Source organism: Pongo pygmaeus, chromosome 4 (genome assembly GCF_028885625.2).
Source record: "Pongo pygmaeus isolate AG05252 chromosome 4, NHGRI_mPonPyg2-v2.0_pri, whole genome shotgun sequence".
In the NCBI taxonomy this organism is placed as follows: domain Eukaryota; kingdom Metazoa; phylum Chordata; class Mammalia; order Primates; family Hominidae; genus Pongo; species Pongo pygmaeus.
The window spans coordinates 6,852,696-6,869,205 of record NC_072377.2 but is presented as its reverse complement, the minus strand read 5'-3'; the positions used below and the strand labels follow the sequence as shown (position 1 = coordinate 6,869,205).

The 16,510-nt window shown below is 44.5% G+C and overlaps 1 long non-coding RNA gene across 2 annotated transcripts; it reads left to right on the top strand.

Annotated features, from left to right (window-relative positions):
* Positions 1 to 5,683: 5,683 nt before the first annotated feature.
* On the top strand, positions 5,684 to 10,408 carry LOC129036737 (uncharacterized). Of its 2 annotated transcripts, XR_008502638.2 has the most exons (4): positions 5,684 to 5,790; positions 5,921 to 6,027; positions 9,219 to 9,341; positions 10,124 to 10,408. It is a non-coding gene; the product is annotated as an uncharacterized LOC129036737 (long non-coding RNA). The 2 variants fall into 2 exon arrangements; XR_008502639.2 differs by lacking the exon at positions 5,921 to 6,027.
* Positions 10,409 to 16,510: the final 6,102 nt, after the last annotated feature.

The following is a 16,510-nucleotide window of genomic DNA, read 5'->3' as shown; positions in this document are numbered from 1 at the left end:
TGTCCCCCACCTCCTTCCAGGAGCCCCTGCTCCCAGCCCTGACCCATGACAGCCAAGTCTCCCACCACAGCAGCTGCAGAGATCCTGCTAAAATATGGAGATAATTCTGCCACCCCTCTGCTGAAAAACTTCCAGTGGCTTCTGTTTTCCTCACAGTAAAAGTTAGTGTTCCTCTAATGGTCTACAAGGATTCTTAAGTCCTGTCGACAATGCAAACATATACATATGCATGCAGAAATCTGCCCATGTACCCACTCTGCACACATGTGCACATGTTCTCATAGTTGCATTGTTTATAATACAACTATGCTTGCCACGTTGCAGTATAAGCTACGCAGTATAAACTATATTTATAATGCATAAATGCTTGTGTTCACATCCATGTGCACATAGCCATGTTCACATGTGCAGACACGTGTATACACTCACACAGGTGCACATATGCATACACATGCCCCCACTCACACACCTGCACAACTGCATGCACACACATTTACATGCATTTACGTAAATGCGCACACACGCATACACACATTCTCATACATGCACATACATGCACATATTCACACACACATGCACACACTTTCCAGGCCTGCTACCTCTGTGACCTCATCTCTCCCATGTTCACTACACCCCAGTCACCCTGGCTCTCTTGCTTACCTTTGTAACACCAGGAATGCTCCTACCACAGGGCCTTGGTACATGCTTCTCCCTCACTGCTGTCAGGCCTATATGTCTAGAAGTCTTTCCCAGTCCCCACGGAGTCTACACTGAAACTTTCTATGCACTCCCAACCGCTTCCTTTGTTTCATTTCCCACCTTAGCAGGCATCACCACCCATATCTGTGCATTGCACTGATTTGTTGAGTTGACATGTCCCCTCTGGCGAGAATGCAAGCCCTTGGGGGCAAGGATTTTGGTCTTTACTGCTTACTGAATACTCACTCTTACACTCTGTGGTGTTGATTAAAATATTGTCTTATAGCCACAAATTCACCCTTCAATGACTGTTTGTGATCCTGGCTCTGGGCCCTGCAAACGTTCCTCCTTCACCTGCTGGCGCAGTGCTGAGCTTTGTCAGTAGAGGGCGCTGGAGGACACTGCGGGAGCCAGATTTCCCTCCCAGTTTTGATGGGCTGCTGATCTCCAGCCCATTTATCCATCCCATCCCATCTTCACCCTCCATGACTCACTCCTGAGATGGTGACCTAAGGCAGGTAAATCAGATAAAGCCAACATGGCACAGTTCCCAGAACTGTAGAAATGCAGCATATAATTACTGTCCACACTGAAAAGAAAAGGTCACCCCCAAAAAATAACAGTTATACAAATATAAATATGACCATAAATATTGGTTAGCACTGGGTGTGGAACTGGGAGAAGACAATGCTTCTTTATTTTTGTCAGAATATATCTATATTTCTTTGATGGTTTACCAGGAGCAGTTGCTATGTCGGCCACAGCCATGAAAGTGCACTGTTGTGTTTTATACTCAGACTTTGGGTCCAGCTGTGTTTTCAGCACCCCAGCCCCCATAGCAGCTGCCAGTCTGGGGGAGATGGAGGTGAGTGAGCACTGCTGCCTTAGGGCTCAGGTCCCCTGGATTTCCATAAGCAATCCCCAGCCTCCCTGACTCCAGCCAGCTCCAGGGACACTCCTCAGGCCACACTGCCAAGGTGGGCGCAAAGGTCCTCAGTCACCTGCCACACCAAGTGCCACACAGCCAGACGCACCCAGCACAAGGCAGAGACACACCAGCCACTCATTGCCATGGGCCACATTGTCCTCAACTTTGTCCAAACACCACACACACACACTCGCCCCCTCTCTAGAGTCATTTGCCTTTTGCTTCACATCCTTTCTTCTCTGCACTGCTGCCTCTGAGAAACGCTAAGTCCTTCTTCAGTCCATGTTTTCTGTATCTAGACGCTTTCCTTGGTAGGCAAGTAGGGCAAAGAGCTGGGAAGCATGGCAGTATGCCAAGGTTTTCAGTACTTAAAGACCAGGGTCAGGTCAAGATGGCCAAGGGGTATCCTGGACATTGTCCAGTGGTCATGGCCCAATCTCCTTCAAATTACAACACAAATATAGCTATATAAGTGATTAACAATTTAAGGAAGTCGTGGCCATAGAATTTTTTATTTCTTCAATAAAAGTATTCTCAACAGTATCACTTTTTGGAAAGGATAACTCAATAGCTCCATATACTTAAATATTATCTACATGAGGCTTTTCTTTTCAACCTATCACACAAAGAATTGCTCCTGGCCAAAAGCTTCCTAGGCCTTGTCTAATGGTACCTGCGTCATCATGCTCTTACGTCAGAATACCAGGAAATTGAATTTTAGACCTTGTGTACTGTCACAAGAGAAATGTTAGCTACAGATGAGGATGTTCAGGGGAAGTGGTGCCTCTGGGGTTTTGACAGTTTGCAAACAAGATTTTTCAACTTATCTTTGAAGAAAAATTTTCTAGCGCCCGAAGAGCCTGGGTAAGAAGTTCAGAGAGTTCCAGGAGCTCCCAGAACAAGGGGCCACATCCTGCAGCATCCGCATCACACAGGGACATGGAACCACCTTCATCTCCCTCTTGAGGAATCTTGAAATAGTCCAGGCAGAATACAGCAAGCCTCAGAAGGCTATTTTCAGTTTATATATGTATATATGTATATAATTTATAAAATATATAATATATATGATATATATTATATATCATATATATCATATATATTATATATGTGTGTGTGTGTGTGTGTCACAGATTTGGGAAATCTGATCTAAATAGAAATAAGATGTCTTAAGTGACTTATGCCAAGTCTTTGCTTGCAAAGACTCAAAACCAACTGAATATCACCTTCACTCAATTGCTGACATGCAAAGGCCAACATATGCTGATTAAACAATCCCCAAAATATAATTAATAAATTGAACTATGTGGTGCAGACAGATGCATTAGTCCATTTTGCATTGCTATAAAGGAATACCTGAGACTAGGTAATTTGTAGAGAAAAGAGGATTATTTGGCTCACAGTTCTGCAGGCTGTACAAGCAGGGCACCAACATCTGTTCGTCTTCTGGTGCGGAAGCTTTTACTCAGGGCACAAGGCAAAGGGGAAGCTGGCGTGTCACATGGCAAGAGAGGGAGCAAGAGAAATGCCAGGCTCTTTTAAACAACCAGCTGTTGAATGAATTAAGAGTGAGAACTCATTCATTACTGGGAGGACAGCACCGAGCCATTCATATGAGATCCACTCCAATGACCCATGATTAATTTTGAATAAAATTATACATTTTATACAATTATTGGTCAGTAGTCCAAAAGGGACTCTACAGTGCTTTGTTTCTAATTCCCCATCTGCACCCCAACACGAATACAATAGATAGCATACTGAATGAACATTTCTAGTCTTGGGGTCCTATGTATTTTTCTTCCTCAGTTTGTGTGCTAGGAGAATCCTTGAGTTTGGTGGGTCCTTCCAACTTCCTTGTGTCATGCTTGACATTTGGGGTTGACGGCATGTTTATTTCTGGTGTGGGACAATTTATCCAAATTAGTCCAGGCTAGCATGGCTGTCCTGATTAACTGCTCTTCTCCTACTGATAATAAAATGAATTGTGTCAGCATCATGAAACGTGGGCACCAGAATCACCGACACCCAAGAAGACACAAACAACCCTCGAAGGAGGGGTTGGCACATGATGTTTAAGAAACTCTACTTGCTGAGAAATAACCATGTCTTTTTCTCAAATTTTCATTTGTGAGTCCTCTAGACATAAATGTCACGGGTTAGCAAATCCTTTCTCTTTTCTTTCATTTTTTTCACTTCATTTCATTTCTTTTTTTTTTCCAGCACTCTCTCTGCAATACACAATTTAGAAGTCAAGGTGGGGATACAGGGTTCATCTTGTTAAAATCCTCATTGTGAGTTGGGGTGCTAGTGGCCAGAGACATTGAGAAGCCTCCTTCAAGTGGCAGGAGAGGGCCTGGAGATGCTGTCTTGCCTGTCAAATGAGCTCTCACTCAGTGGGAAGGCCAGGAGAGGGCCATGATGAGCACTCACTGACAGGCACCGTGGAAAGCGTGAGGATAGAAGCACTTGTGGTTTGTCGCCACGTTTTGCTTTTATAGGTTTGTTTTATTTTACACATGCAAATGGATGGCCCTGTTAGTTGCTTCCCGTGAGACAGAGACAGGAACATGACAAAATCATCATCCTGGGAACAAATAAAGTGCATCATAATACTTGCAAGTTATCTAACTTGTCCTTCATGAGCAGGAGTACACACACCTACACTTTCACATTTCCCATTTCACTGCTGTTGTCAGAGACACGACATAATTGATTAGAAGAAATTCCTGTTAATACACAATCAGTCCATCCTATGGATCCATGATATTCACAATTACGTTAACTTGTACATGTAATTATCTAATTGCCAAAAACTTCTATAGGGCTTACTATGTGCCAGGAATGACCCCAGAGTCCTCACTGACTTAACTTACTCAATCCTCACAACTGCCCTATGAAGAGCTGCAGTTATCACCCCCCTCTTATGGCTGAGGAAAGCGAGGGGCACAAAGGGGCTAAGGAACACACCCAAGGCCATACGATGGGTAACTGGCAGAGTGACACCCTCATATTGCTGGATGAGTATTACCTGGTCTGTCATGGCCTTCAGGTTAGTGACCCAGACAGGAAATCTGAGACAAGGAACTCTAATATCCGCCTGGCCAGTCAGGCTGTAGCTCTGGGACACACTTTTGCAGCAGGAGATGGAGTTGTTTGAGGCTGGGGGCATGAAGGCTCAGCTTTTGCCACAAGAAGTAGAATAGATTTCTTAGGGCCTCACTCTGCCCATCTGATGTGCTGCTTATTTCCTGTGGCACATGGTGTCACATGGTGTCACACAGGCAGACCACAGCCACCAGCTAGGACTTGCCCAGACTCTTAGCTTCCCATCCAGGTCTGGGGATGGGGGCCACTGCCAGAGTCCCCCAGGCTGTCTCCTTGTTCCCTGTCCTCCCTAAGCCAGTGTGAGGCAGCAATGTGCCCTCTTCCTGCCCTGTGAGGTGGCATGGGGTGGGAGGCTCCCTGGCTCTGGGGAACTGGACTGGCACACTGCATCTTAGAGATGCCTGTCTGAGACACACCCCTCTGCCAGCAGACCCTGGAGCTGTGGCACTGCCCCAGCATTTGACTCAGGAATGTTTCCTCTTCCAGCTCACAGAGAAACTCTCTGTGGTCCACATTTACCTTAAATATAAGAAAATCAACTTGTCATTTGACTTACAGAAATATACACGTTTGAAAGGGTTTGAGACACACTAGGAGGTTTCTAAGGAGGCTTTGGGATCAATAACCAAGAGTAAGCACTGAAGATGCTTTGAGTGCTTTGAGCCACCCCCTGGCTTCCTTTGGCTGGAGTCAGCCTTCTGTCCGGAAGGGCAGGCCCTGTGCCATGGCATCCTAACCACATCCTCACCAACTGGAGTCTGTTTCCATTAAAATGAAGTAATTAAAAATAACAGGAAAGCCTTTCTATTTATAGATGGTTTCATAGACACTTTTAAAAATACAACCTGAATTTGGCTCCAGTAATTGGCATTGGTTCTTTTAAGTTCTACGTGGATTTTATTTTTAGTGGTGCAGAATGATTTCTAAAGCATTCAGCTGTAATAACAGAAGAGGGCAACAGATGGTTTTGTGAAACATCAGGCTCCTTATTTTGAAGAGAATGGCTGCAAGGAAAAGGAAGGTTCTCTTTAGCTGTGATACTCATTCTCTTAGAGGTAACGCTTGTTCATGAATTTTCTATTAGTGATTTAAGGCATTTTCCAGAGATTCAGTGTTTGTCATTGCTCATACTAATCTTTGCAGAGACTTTGAGATAATTTCTGTTTTTTTATTTTTATGTCATAGATAGGGAAACTGAGTCACGGTGAGACAGGATAGGAATCAAAACTGTGTGGAAAGTTGCAATCAATACCTGTCCACCATGCTATGCTAGTGGGTCATTAACGGCTGAGGTAAGAAACGCTGCATTTCTTGACAGCATTTGCTTCTGCGTTCACCCTTATAGTCTGGAATCACCTTAATTTTAGAGGATTCTTGGCTATTTCACTTCCTAGATAAGACCAAGGTTAGTTTGGGGTTGATTTTTGTGCCAATCCTTACAATAGAGTGGACCTTTCCTTTCTTAGTGCCATGCAGGTGCATATACTAAATCAATAAAAGTCATTTTTATGGGAAGGCAAATAGAGAAATTTGGTGTGGGGAGAGACTAAAGGGAAAGGAAAGGCATTTTGTATCAAGCCTTTTTTTCAAAGCCCAGGGTAAAACAATAGACAATGTTGTTTAGTGCGGAATGGCAAAAACCAACCAACCAACCAACCAACCAACCAACAAACAGAAAACAAAGATAAAAATGGTACCCAAAGTGTAGACTGGGTGATACGCTGGATTCACTCGGTGGTCCATGAGTGCATTCGATTTGTGAAGGGGAGATGGCTGTAAGAGAAGAAAAGAAATGTTGTTCACTTTCATGGTCTTGAATACTAAGAAGGTACTAACCACAGCTTGAGATCTTTGAGTCCACCTGCTTTTACTTCTCCTCTGCCAATAAAGGCTCTCTTTTTTGTCTCTCTTCTTACACACAGACACACGCACACACGTGCACATATATTTATATATACGGAGACAGAGAGATTGTAAGGAATTGGTTGGAGATTTGATGAGTCCAAAATCTGGTAGAGTAGACTGCCAGGCTGGAGGTACTCCAGAAAGAGTTGCAGCTGGAGTCCAAAGGCCACCTGCTGGCAGAATTCCTTCGTGCTCGGGGGACCTCCGTCTTTGTCCTATTCCAGCCTTCAGCTGGTGGGATGAGGCTCACCCACATTAGGGAGGGAATCTGATTTACTCAGAGTGCACCTGTTTAAATGTTTACCTCATTCAAAAAACACCAAACACAGAAACATCCACAGCCATGTTTGACCAAATATCTGGGCACTGGGACCCAACTAAGTTGACGCATGAAATTAACCATCACATCCTTAGTTAGAAATAAGGGTGATTATGATGGGGATTTCAAGGGTGTGACTGACCTCCAGGAGATCTGAGAGGGCCAGGGACCTTGGCATCCTCCAGGAGACCCAGAATGAGCCTGCAACAATACTTAGCTGCATTTCAGCTCATTGAAAACTGGCTCAAAGCGAACAAAATGATGGCAAAGGGTGTTTCATCGTCTGAGGTGTGTGCATGTCATTTTACCATTTTGTCATGTTATGGGGTTGGGGGAGGTGTGTAAACCTGCTCTTGCTGGAAAATGGAAGTTCAAGGACACTGGGCTTAATTTTCCTGCCTTGAAGATCAGGGAATTATGTGTTGAGTGTATGGAGTCACAAGGTGGAAGCTCCCAGAGTCTTCTGTCTATGCAAGTGGGGAAGCAATTGTTGCTGTATTAAGCCACTGAGATTTCAAGACATAGCCTATTTTGTTGTGACTCAGACACTGTGCAAGCTGTGTGTGCATGAATGTCCCTGTGTGTGCATGCATGTGTGTGCATGGTGCGTGCATGTGTGAGAGTGTACCTGTGTGTGCATGCATGTGTGTGTGCATGGTGGTGCATGTGTGAAAGTGTGCCTGTGTGTGTGTGCATGTGTGTGTGCATGGTGGTGCATGTGTGAGTGTGCCTGTGTGTGTGTGCATGTGTGTGTGCATGGTGTATGTGTGTGTGTCTGTGTGCGTGTGTGTGTGCATGGTGTGTGCATGTGTGAGTGTGTCTGAGTGTGCGTGCATGTGTGTGTGCATGGTGCGTGCATGAGTGTGTCTGAGTGTGTGTGCATGTGTGTGCATGGTGCATGTCTGAGAGTGTGCCTGTGTGTGCTGCATGTGTGTGTGCTGCATCGTGTGTGCATGATGCGTGCATGTGTGAGTGTGCCTGTGTGTGCTGTGTGTGTGTGTGCATGGTGTGTGCATGTGTGAGAGTGTTCTGAGTGTGCATGCATGTGTGTGTGCATGGTGTGTCCATGTGTGAGAGTGTGTCTGAGTGCATGCATGTGTGTGTGTGCATGGTGTGTGCATGTGTGTGTCTGAGTGTGCATGCATGTGTGTGTGCATGGTGTGTGCATGTGTGAGTGTGTCTGAGTGTGCATGCATGTGTGTGTGCATGGTGTGTGCATGTGTGTGTGTCTGAGTGTGCATGCATGGGTGTGTGCATGTGTGAGAGTGTGTCTGAGTGTGCGTGCATGTGTGTGTGCATGGTGCGTGCATTTGTGTGTCTCTGTGTGCATGCATGTGTGAGAGTGTGCATGCATGTGTGCACATGCGAGTGTCTGTGTGTACATGTATCTGATTATGGAAAGTCTACCTGAAATGAAAACCTGTGTGCTAGAGCTTAGCCAGAACCACTTCATACAATGATTCTAATGCTAGGGAAACACCCATTTGCTGTCATTTTGGTTCTCTTTGAGCCAGTTTAATGAGCTGAAATATAATGAAGTTTTGTTATGGGTTTACCCGGGGTCTCCTGGAGGGTGCCAAGGGTCCTTTCTTACTCTGGGCTCCCTGGAGTTCAGTGACACCAGCTGAGGAGCCCATCCTCTCTGGCTCTAGTGTGCCTGGGTCCCTTCTTTGGGGAATTCTCTTCCTAATCCATGTGTCCGTGGGACTGTCAGTTACCTCTCCCGGGTATTGTGTTGAGTTCATAACAGGCTGAGGAAATAAGACCAGAGCACCCATAGCACTCGCTCTCAGAGGGCATTTGACCACCACTGGGAGGTCACTGGAGCAGCTCCCTGGACTTTTGCGTGGAGTTGGATGGGAAGGCAAGCTTACTCTCACGATTTGACCTACCAGCTTCTAGAGTAGGGCTGTCAGAAGCAACTTTTACCACCTGAACATTGTTTCATTGTAGTAAGGAACAATGAGACTGACCTGAAAAGCAGAATGGAGATGGCAGAGATGTGAGGTGGTAAGGGATGGAGGGGGCATCCTGAGGACAGTGCTTTAGTCTCTGGGCTCAGCTCTTGGGACACTCACCCTGGTCGTCCCACTTAGGTGAGCTTCAGTTAGTCAACGTCGGGTTTCTGTCACTTGCTAGGAGCCTTAGCATTTATGGCAGAATTTGTTTACTCTTAAATTAAGCAGCTCTACACGTTTCATTTCATTTCATTGCTCATGATTTTCATCCCAGTTTCATTTCATTGCTCTGCTCTCTCAGGATGAGTCGTTGGCAGGGGAGAACTCTCCTCTCTGTAGTGGAATGGGTCAGTGTGATGCCTGGATTGGCCCACCCGAGTGTGGGAGCAGATGCTCTCCTTGGACTGTACGGCATCTTGAGTAGGTCAGTCAGCCTCCTGTGCCTCAGTTTCTCTATGTCCACAGTGAGAATGTTAGCACCTTTCTCCTATGTTCATCGTGTTGACTAGCTGGGCTAGTGTTCTAAAGCCCTTCAAACAGTTCCAGACACACAGTCAGTTCTGCTTCATTAGTAGCTGCTATCAATATGGTTTCTACCACAACATGCCATCTGACCCTATTTATGCCATCCTCCCTGGCCTGGAACCCAAGGTCACGTAGAACACCTGATGAGTCATGCCTAAGTTCTTGGCATCTTTAACCAAGACAGAGGTCAGTAATCAAAAGTAAAAGTATTCAGTAAAACAGATGAATCCACATACCGTTTTCGAGTGTTGAAATATGTTTATCAGAACAATTTAAAGGTAAATTGGGTCGAGAGCATGATTTAGTACAAAGGTCAGCAAACTATGGCCCGTGGGTCAAGTCCAGCTGTCACCTGTTTTTATAGAACCCATGAGCTAAGAATCATTCTTACACTGTTAAATGGTTGAAAAAAAATCAAAGGAATATTAACATTTTGTGACGTGAAAAATTATGTGAAATTGACACGTGCATATGCATGAAGTGTATTAGAACACAGCTGCCCCCTCTGTTTGTATCTCGTCTCTTGCTGCTTTTGTGCTATGATGGCAGAGCTGGGTTGAACTGTGGCCCACAATGCAGAAAATATTTACTTTCTGCCCCTTTTACAGAAATGTTTGTTAACCACAATTTAACTCTTTTTAGCTTAATTCTTAATTTTCCTTTGTCCCTCTAAAATTTCAGACTTTCAAGAATCGAAGGGTAAACTTGAGACACGGGTTTGAAAGTGAGGACACTACAGCGCTGGCTTCAAATAAGACATACAGGAAAACTCATGATCCTCGCTCATTTCATTTCAGATGAAAACTGCTTTCCAGTGAAAATCAGAAGGGGAAATGAACTGTAATTTTTCTGAGAAAAAGAACATGGAATAAAAGGGCCTACATTCTCTTTCCTGCATTCTCATCATTCTACAGTTATTTGGGGTTTTTGTCTCTCCCACTTGATGTAAATATTCATAAAACCTCAGGAAGAAACATGATCAAAAGTAAAACTGAAAGGAAAAAAACATAAAAATGTTCCCTGGTTTTGTTATGTTTTCGTCAAACTCAGCGTTTAGTGAGTTGTTTTTATTTTCCTTTCCGATTGTATTTATAGGCGTCGCTCTTCTCACTGATTTTTTTTGCCTTTTTGCAAAACATTCCCTGGAGGAACAGCATGAATCAAGACAAGCTCTTTATCTTCTGCTGATTTATATAAAAATAGACAGCATGCATGGGCTTTTGCATGCTGTTTCCCATGAAATGCTCTTGTTTTTATCATTGTAAACCTCTGGGGCTCTGAAAAAATGATAAGGAAACGAGTCCTATCATCACCTCCCGAGAGTCAGCATTTGTTTCAGTTTCTCCATGTGATCTGCGATGCAGAGGTCTGGCTCTCCTGTGGGTGGGGCTTAGAGAAGAACCTCTGTGATACACAGGAGTGAAAGGTTACTTAGCAGATCCAGCCTCACATTTCCGTCTAACACCAGGAGAATCCCATAGAACACTGACATCAACACTGGGGGGGTTTGCCCTTGTGGGGAAGAATCTAAGGTAACATCGTGAGGACTCTAATAAATGCAATGGTGTTTAATTATGGTTTAGGGCTCTGACATGATGCAGAGCCCATTATGGACAAGTCTCTGGCCTAAAGTCCCTGCAACAGGGATGGATTCTCAGAAAGCAATTTGTCATCCTCGTTTTGCCCTTGGAAGTGAAACCCAAGAGCAACTGGGATTCCCCCGGTGCTCTCCTGGAGCGTCTTGGCCCCATTCTATTCTCTTCCAGCATCTTTCATCTCCCATCTTCCCTCCTTCAGGGACTCATTTTCAGAATTTTCCATTGAAATCCCTCACACGTTTGTCACTTGAAGAAGTAACCTTCGTTTATATGTAACATTCAATTAAGTAAACACTCATTGCATCAAAGAGGCTTTACTGTGTGCACAGATTTGATTAGGAGCAATTTATGACTTTGTGTCATTCGTATGAATAAGCTAACTTTAGCCGAAATGTTAACAGGAGGGAATGACTTCCCCATCTCCCTCCTCCTCCATAAACATTTCCCATTTAGTGAGGATTCCATTGTCCCAGACAGAAGCAGCCCAGACAAAACAGAGGGGACATATCTCCACACTGCAGTCTCAAGGCTGGTAGAGGAGGACAGGAACTGGAGAAAGAAGGCCAAGAGCAGCAGCTGAGCTCAGAGAAAACCCAACACCTGCAGAGAGATGCCTTTCTGTGGAGAAAAGAGAAAGTCATAACCAGAAATACACTCAGGGAACAATGCTCAATCCTTGGTTTCCAAAGGGCGAGAGCAGCTCAGGCAGGATCTGCAGGCTTCAAAGCTGGGGTTATACAGGCGGAGGGTGTGGCCTCAAGAGGCAGCCTCAGCCGGGGGCACCCCGGTAGGATGGGCATAGTGGGGAGGGCCTGGGGTCAGAGCTGGTTCAGTCTGGGTATGGATATGACCAAGTGGCCTGTGGGAAAAGCTGCCAAAAGCATCACAGTGGGAACACATGATCCTAAGAGCATAGCAATTCCAGGCTCACCGACTAGCAGGCTTGGAGCTGCAGGTCTTCTGCCTGCCCCATCGATTATGTCCAGGGCCTCCAAAGATGGATGGGGGTGCCAGCAGCTCCGAGTTCCATTCTGGGCATCACACTTTAAATGTGGTAAAAACGAATTCACAAGAAAGCCTTGGATCGAGGAGGCCGACAGAACAAGATACTACTCCTTCCCCTCTCTCGTCCCCAACTTCCTAGAGAAGACAAAGGGAAAACACCTTCAAAATCAGAGAAAATCCATTAGAGGCCTATGATGTGAGAAAGAAATTGCTTCAATGATGAGATCTGTGGGTTGTTTGTGACATCAGCCTATGTTAGTTACCCTAATAAGAACTTAGTGACTGGAAACAAGTTACTTGATTTTTTAAAAAATAATAAAACCTAAACTACATAGCATTATTCTAGCAGCTGGGTGTCAGGAGGTAAGAAAAATGATATTTAAGACTGGAAAATTGGATCGACACCATCTTGCAGCAAAACATTTAGTGAAACTCTTGCCTTTTATTGCTTGGAGCACAGGTCACACGCCACAGGCTCTTGTCATTCTGGAGAAGAGCAGAGGTTAGTAGCACGCGCTGTGAAAGCTCCACTTGGAAAACCATCACAAGAAAGAGACGCATTCAGAAAGGGAGGGCCAGAGTGCAAGAAGCAATGTTAAGGAAGATAGTCCAGAAATTCTCCACTCTGCACGGTTGCAGTGGAAAGAACCTGCATGCTAAGGCATTACTGAGATGAAAGTGGCCCAGCTTACAGCAACTTGTCCATCAGCAAGAAATACAGGTGTTATAGCACTGAAACTTTACGAGTTTTATGCCACTCACATGAATTACACTAACTCAATTTTCTATATATGTACTAGTCACAGCAAGTAGAAAGTGCAACAGGGGAAAGAAAGATCCCAGTCACAGTAATGAGAGGAACAGAAAGCCCAGACATGTAGCTGACAAGAAATGTGCAAGAACTATATCCAAACACCTGTGGAGGTTCCCAGGGTTCCCCAACTTGATCTGCATATTCGATGCAATCCTGACCAAAATTACAACAGTATGTTTTCAGAACCTGACACACTGATTCCCACATTCATCTGGCAGAGTAAATAAATGCAAAAAAAAAAAAAACTAATAAATTCTGATTTAAAACACACAATTAAGGGAAATAGGCCAGACATCAAAACATATTGTCTTGTTATAGAAATTTACATAATGTGTTTATGGAGGAAAGGACAAATCAATAGAACTGAACAGAAAATCTAGACATATCACTAAGATGGCATTTTTAAATCAGTGTGGAAAAATGCTTCCCTCCATGTATTCAATGGTTTTCGAGTAACTGGCCATCCATTAAGGAGAAATATAAAATTAGATATACTATGGCCAAAAGTAAATTCTAAATGATTTTGAAAGAATGGAAGAAAATATCAAAATAGCTTCATGATCTTATAATGGGGAAGGATTCTCTGAGCTATAATTTTGTGAATTCACAAAATTCAGAATGGGGAAGGATTCTCTGAGCTATAATTCACAAAATTCCAGCTCACAAAATTCAGAAGTCAAAGGAAACACTACATGAACATTTAAAACATGCCTGTGACCAAAGAACACCATACAAAAAGGGAAAATTAGAAAAATGAGAGTAAATATTTGCAACATATAGCATAGGCTAAAGATTGATACTCAGGGTATATGTTTAAAAATCGTCAACTACTCAAGAAGATGAAAACAACCCAAGAGGGAAATGAGTAACATGATGAACCAGTGAAAAAGAATGAATTCTGATAGTATGTTCTGATATGTTAAGGTTTCGAAGATTGTTAGAAAAATCATGAAGGGCTGTGGAACATGTAAAGTAGAATCCTGTTTACATTTTACAGTTGTGTGTGTGAGTGTGTATGGATGTGTTCGTGTGTGTGAGAGCATTTGTGAGTGTGTGTGAGTGTGTGTGTAAGTGCACGTGAAGGCACAGAAAAGGACCTAGAGAGATACAGGCAGGATTGTTAATAGTGGCTCCTTCTAGGGAGGAAACTGTCAGGGGTCACTTAAAGTAGAAAATGGCATTTATGGTTTATTCTAAAGTTCCTATATTATTTTTAATTGCATATAGAATTGTTGCATGCATATGTACATATTTTAATAGACTTTATTTTTTAGAACAGTTCTAGGTTCACAGCACAATTGGGCAGAAGGTACAGAGAGTTATATACCCGTACCGCACACCCATCCGGCCTCCCCCACTATCAGCGCCCTGCACCAGAGCAGTACAGTCATGACAGCTGGTGGACCTGTACTGATGCATCCTAATCACCTAGATCCATAGTTTACACCAGGATTCACAATTGGAATTGTACATGCTGTGGTTTGGACAAGTGCAGAATGACATGGATACACACAATTACAGTATCATACATTTTCACTGTCCTGAAATTCTTCAGGGCTCTGCCCATTCATCTCTCCCTTCCCCCGGGTCCTGGCAACCACTGATGTCTTTTTTCCATCTCCATAGTTTTGCCTTTTCCAGAATGTCATGTAGTTGGAATCATATAGTAGGTGGCGTATGTGTTTATTTTAAAGTTCTTAAAAACACAGAAATATACCCGGAATTGTATAGGAGCTCAAGAACATCAACTTGCAGGGCCATCGGAAGCTGCTGAGGCTGGAGACGTTCAGGCGAGCTCCATGAAACAGAAGATCAAAGAAGAGCCGGGGCGGGATCAGAGCAAGAAAAAGAGCTCTGTTTATGCCGAGAAGTCGCAGCACAGAGTGATACCACCCAGGAGGTAAGCCCACAGTGCACAGAATAAAACGGAGAATCAACATTGGGGAGTTAACAGAATTAGTACTTCCTCAGACAAGCTGCATAAAGTCACCCAGAATGCAGGAAACATTTTCTATCAGAAGAAAAAGATTTAGATGTATAAGATAAACAAAAAATAGACATAGGATGTCCAATAAGTGGAAACTCTAGAATGCCTGAAAACAAAACCAGAACCAATGCAGATCAAATGTGCTTGACCAACACCTCTCAAGGTATATAGAGGCTAATTCCTTAACTTTGATCATAAAACTCATTGCTTTTTTTTTTTTTCATGTACTAGAAAGGGAGGCTTCTAAACTAATCATATATTGCACTGGTGTTAATCTTCAGATTGTAACCCAAAGTGTAAAAATGTATTCATTTTAAAAGAACCTAAGGATTTTGGGGGACATTTTGATTAGGTAAGACAAAGCGTTGTCTAATTATTCACAAGGAGGTACAGAAACAGTTCTCTATGACTCAGGAAGCACTGATCCCCCAGGGGATAAGGATGCTGTCAGGACTGCATTCCTCAGAGAAATGGGAACAGCCACGAGGCTTAGGTGTCAGAATCACCTACTTCTGGAAGATAGAGGAATATTCGTGGACAAAATGGAATAGAAGAAAATGAAAGAGTCAGTGGAGGAAGGAGACAACTGTGTCCTTGAGGATCTGGCCAGGAAAATTGCTGGGCCACTTGAACAACAGAGAGAACTCCATACAGAGGATTGGTCACCCGTGACGGAGGGGGCCGAGCAGCAAACCGGGAGGGTGAGCAACAGCTTAAAGCGACAGCCACCCCTGGCTGGAGAGGCAAATGGCAGAGGTGTACAGGTCAGCCCTGTGGGAGGGGAAGCCGGAACCACAGCAGGTCTCCCCAAGGGACACAGTGGTGCTGCAGCCGTGTGGGCGGAAAACATCGGCAGAGCAGAGTCGGGGGAAAGGTTCCCAGGCCCCCCACTCTGGACCCCCGATGGTCTAAGGCACTCAGAGGCGGCTGACTGGGAGCCTTGGACTCGGAGCAGCGTGTAGAGGGTGAAGGGCCTGCACAGGAGGAGCAGCCGAGCTGTGGAGTGTGTCCTGCCTCGGGTCCTCCCTCACCAGGGCCTCACGGACCCTCATCAGGGATCCTCACAGAGGTTTGGTTTGGTTTGCTGGGATTTCTAGGGAAGGCAGCTGGGGTTTCATACCAGCCTGGTGGGACAGGGCGCTGTGGGGGAAGAAGAAACTGCTCTGCAAACCCACTTTCAGCAGTGACTGAGAAAGTCAGAAGCAAGCAAGCTGGAGAATTGGCAGAGGTGATAGAGAGGAGCTGCCCACGCAGGGAGCCAGCTGAGCCAGCCACACTGACGGAAACCTTGAGGACAATGACTCTGGCCAAGGGACACCTGGGTGACAGATGGAAGCCCGATTAGCTGTGGTCTAAAAAAGGGGTCCTCCAAAAAGCATAATGGAGGCCATTATTATGCAGTTATGAATGAGAAAGTGGCTGAGTTTCCTTCAGTGTGTTGACCTCCTACATGGTAAGCACTAATAGCATAGTATGTCCTCAACATCAGACTAGGGAAATGAGTCCGTCACCAGGGTGCACTGTCCATCTTCGATTAGTTTCCAGCTCTTACAATTTACAGGTCTTTTTAAATATTAGAATGTATTTGGTGCCACAACTGAAAGCATTGAGCTGCATTTGTAATCACTACACTATTCACCTGGTCCTCCCTTGCTCTGCTGCTA